The following is a 4,612-nucleotide window of genomic DNA, read 5'->3' on the forward strand; positions in this document are numbered from 1 at the left end:
GCAGCCCTGAGGTAGAGGGTAGAGTGTGTGAGCAGACATGAAACATGAGCCTAGCTCAGAGCCTTAGCCCTTTCTCTGAGTCCAAGCAGCAGACAAATGGGTCCAAAGCGGAAGGATCCCCCACCTTTTTTGGAAGGGATGGAGAAGGAGGTGACAAGGAGCCAGCTCTGAGCAGCTTCCTCATGGCCCTTGAGCTTGGTGCCCCCCCATCACACCTTGGAAGGCTCTGAGGACTGCCTCACATCTGTCCACTCCTGCATGGCATTCTGCAGGGCTTGCGTCTTCTCTTTGTCCACTTGGACATTGTCTGTCTTCTTATCCAATGTGACAGATGATGTGGATGACTTGTGATGAGGACTCGGGGAGCCCAGCTGAAGGTCCAGTGTCACGCCACCTCCTGCGGAGTCTGCATGATCTCTCAAGTAGGCTGTGGCACAAACTTTAAGGAAGAGTGCCTGCAGAGAAGGTGTGTGTGCTGTGCTTCCTGCGTTGGAGCCCTTGCACTTTTGGCATTACCTGTTATGTTCTAAGGAATACAGTCTGGTCTCTTCTGGAAGGGAAGAGAGTATGCTTAAGTTTCCAGAGTCTATTGATGAGACATTGCCATATACAGGAGGATATGATGCTAATGAAGATGGGTTAACATTTAAGGCAAAAGGGTTTCCAGGTTTAATCCAGTGCTTAGTAAATGAAGAACAAAAGGCAAAGTTAATTAAGCAATTAAGACAGATTCAGCAAAGATGGGATAAGGATAGAAGAGAGAGATAATGTCTTGAGATTGGTTTGGGGCAAGGTTTGAAAAGAGTTAGAGATACGGAGAAGGAGAAGAAAAGAAGTTCTTCAGCATAGATTGCAGAAATTATTTAAAAAGACTGTAGACTGTGTGCCTACTAACCACAACCACTTGCCATGAACTCAAAATGTCATGAACTCATAGCCTAGATAAAGATTTATTTCGTAACTAATGCCAAACTATGTCTAACATGAGCAACCACAGATTCACACTGGGGACATCTGTCTGATGAAATTCTATTCTCATGTATCTGATATAATGATTCTAAAAATAATCTGTATCACATGAAAAAAATAATATAGCTGTTAAGCAGTTTTTTCTGTATAAAGGATGAGTCTCATACCTAGTAAAGATGCATTCAGATGCAATTCCTTTGAGTCCTGTGTCTGTTTGTCATTCACCAACTCCTGTCCACCTATTGCTGAGACCCTGTCCCATTGGTCCCAGTGCCCCTGCTGAGCTGGTCCATCACAGTCCATGGCTAGGTAATCTACATTGCCAGTGCTCTTCTTCGGAGCCCGGCTATTGGTGCCGCTGGGAACGGAAGATGCAGCTCCCAAGTCTGTGCTGGTGATGCTTTGTATGGAGATGGGACAGCAGTATCAAGACACCGTGATAGGTGACTTGAAGGGGAACTCATCAATGACTACATTGTGTCTCAGGTCAAGAGGCGTTGGCTGTGCTTTCCGGTCAGGCTTGAGGTTGCGATGGACTCAGGTGGCTGAATCTCACTTCCTTGGCTGGGACCTCTGTGAACAGGAAGGGCAGTGGATTGGTCAAGGTGATGGGGCTCTGGGCTCATGGGAATGTCCCTTGCTTGTTCCATAGATAACAGGGCAGAAGAACCTGGGTTTATGAGCACATAATTGTCATCAGAGCTGGTACTGTCTGATTGGCCCACGATAGTCTTCCCTGGAGATTCGGCACCAACCAGCACTGTGTTCACTTTGTGTTGGGTACTCATAGTTCTCACAGGAAGAAGCTCGGTAGAGTCGGCTCTTGTGTGAAGGGTATTATGCCTGGAGATGGTAGCAGCTACGAATTTGCTATTTTTGCTGATTGGAGGTCTTTACTGAGGGCTGCCCCACCAAGGTGTTTTTGACTGACTTGGCTTGGGGGACCAGGGTGGGGGAGCTATGGCTGAGTCTCCAGGAGTGGCCACTGTCATGGCATTGAGGTTTTTCTCCAGTGTGACTATTCTAGGAATCTGGTAGGCTGAGAGAGGAGTGGTTGGAACATCCATATTATCCACTAGGAGGTCTCCAAACTCCCAACACGGTCTTGCTGGATGTCCTGAGGGTATACACATCCTCATCTGTCTCAGACCCTGCGAGGCTGCCCTTGGTGTGGCTGTGTGAAGCCACACTGTGGAGGAGGTCATAAGTACTGTCTTTGAATTTGGTATTGTGTCGGCTTGGCTTGGGAAGGCTGTAGAAGCCACGGACTTGACCACTGGCTCTGTTGATAGTGTCTATTGCCCTGGGCAATTTTTTGTATGGCTGGATCACTCTTCTGTCAGGCGCCCTGAGAGAAGCCAGCACTCCTCGCATTTTCTGTCCTTGGGCTGATGCAATTGGTGTGGGTGGAAATACTCCTGAGGGGCACTGGCGAACAAGGCAGGCTGAGGTAGGAAGGGGCAGAGGACTTCCTTTCTCTGAGCAGGTGCTGACTGGAGCTGCTGAACCAAGCCAGAGAAGAGCAGGGACCATGACTGGCTGAAGAAAGGTTTCTAAGGGAGTCTGTGCTCATGAAGCCGCAGATCTGGCAGATGCTGGGGAGCCACTTATTCATGGCCGCCTCTGTCTCGGCCACCAGGTGGAAAGTGCGCTCACTGGTCTTCATGTCAAACACAAACTATCCTGCACCTCTTTCATGGTGAAAAGTCAGGCCTGAAGCCATCTGCTCACAGTTCAGACGGATGATCCGCAGGGGTTTCTTGGAGTGTTCATTCTTGTAGTATTCCAGTAGGTCCGGGTGGTCACTCATCTGGTCGCTCTGCAGTATAAACCAGCGTTTTTCCAGGCATAGCACCTCAACTTCTCGGGAGGCTATTTCCTCACCCATCCGGTGCCCACCACATCGTCGCCACCACCCATGTCGCCAGCTGAGTGGGGCCCGCCACCAGCCGGAAAAACAGCACCTTATTTAGGGCCAGGATGGCTCTGATGTCTTTTGGGTTTTCTCTGGGGGAGAGGCAGAAAAGCAATCCTCTGGGGTGGGACACTCCCTGCAAACATTTTTATCATAGATGGCCGGACATGCCCCCAATAACCACTATTGTTTAAAAGAAGGTAGAGGCCACTGCTCAACCCAAACGGGGTTTCTAGGTACCCATTGGATTTTTGGCACCGGGGAGCAAGCAGTGGGATTGGGGGTAAACCTGGAAAAAAAAATCCTGTCTGAATTTCTCATCTCTGTCATTAGGATGGGCAGCTCGTCCCTGTTTAACTTGTAGCTCATATTCTTTAGTGTAAAAGGCCTTATGGTCAGTAGTGATAATAAGCCTCGGCCTCCGGGAGGTTGTTTTGGCTAAGGAGGCTGGCAGTTAGGCCAGAGACCACCAGGGGGCGCACCTCCCCTCGATTGCCATCAGAATCAGTCCAAGGCAGCCAGCTGGTCATCTTCTATGATGTAGACTGTCCACCCACACCAAGTAGAGGTGGCCCCCGAACTAGCTGCCAAGAGTGGGGGGTCTCCTCTTTTTTGATGACCGTGCGATAAGCCCCACTGTTTATCAGGCATTTAAAGGTTTTATTTTCAATTGTTAGGGTCATCTTTGGTCTCAGTCTGGGTATTAAAGGCACTGTCCGGTGTGCCTTGACTGCTCGTTTTGCTACAGCTGCTTTCTTGATGGTACTACTTCCTGTGAGCATCACGGGTGATGGAGGTGGCGCTATTTCTTCTTAAAGCTCCTTCTACATCCTAACCAATATCCTGCTCAGCATTGGAGAGCAAGAAACATAAATGATGAAAGAAAATCAATGAAGAAATAAAATTCCCTTTATTCATTATTTCTTACGAAAATGGAAAGTTTTCCCTGAAACAAGTGAACAATGGGTGGATTTAGAGAGACTTCTAGTTTAAAAGTTAAATACACAAAATTCATTTGCATTTCTGTGTATCATCAAAAAACATTTACTGTTATTTAGAGCTCTTTCAAAATATGAAATAGGTAAAAATCTAACAACATCATTCAAGAACTTTATGTAAAAACTACAGAATGAATCAGTTATAATTAAACAATCAGATATTTCTATTGGTGAGTTGGAATAAATATTCTTGATTACTCTCACATCAACTATAAACACAACTGAATTCTGATAAGATTCCAACAGGTTGTTTAGAAATAAAACTACATTATAAAACATATGCAGAAAGAGAATATGATTGTGGTAGCTGAAAACAGTTGATAAAAGTAAAACCAATGTGGAGGACTCTCGATATCTGGCTCATTAATATGACTTAATGGAAAATCAGATTAAAGAAAATCATATTAAAGAAGACAATGGGATACTGAAAACAAGGTAAGACACACACACCAGTGAAATAAATGATCCGTAACTGGATCCATGCAGTCTGTCGATTTTCTCCAGGGGCATTTCCCGGAAAGGGATCCTTTTATTTTCACTCTTGTAACAATAAAGTTCTTTTATTGGCAGGATTGTTTTGGCTATCCTGGGTTTCTTGTTTTTCCATATGAAGTTGATTATTGTTTTTTTCAAGGTCTGTAAATAGTTGTGTTGGGATTTTGATGGAGATTGCATTGAATCTATGGAATGCTTTTGGTAGGGTTGCCATTTTTACTATGTTGATCCTACC

General features: G+C 45.8%; 1 pseudogene; it reads right to left on the reverse strand.

Annotated features, from left to right (window-relative positions):
- Positions 1–209: 209 nt before the first annotated feature.
- LOC126497051 (GRB2-associated-binding protein 2-like) lies at positions 210–2,889 on the reverse strand (annotated as a pseudogene).
- Between the last annotated feature and the right edge of the window lie 1,723 nt (positions 2,890–4,612).

This window comes from Alexandromys fortis, unplaced genomic scaffold (genome assembly GCF_014885135.2).
Source record: "Alexandromys fortis isolate MF-2015 unplaced genomic scaffold, M_Fortis_MF-2015_v1.1 scaffold_25, whole genome shotgun sequence".
NCBI classification, from domain to species: domain Eukaryota; kingdom Metazoa; phylum Chordata; class Mammalia; order Rodentia; family Cricetidae; genus Alexandromys; species Alexandromys fortis.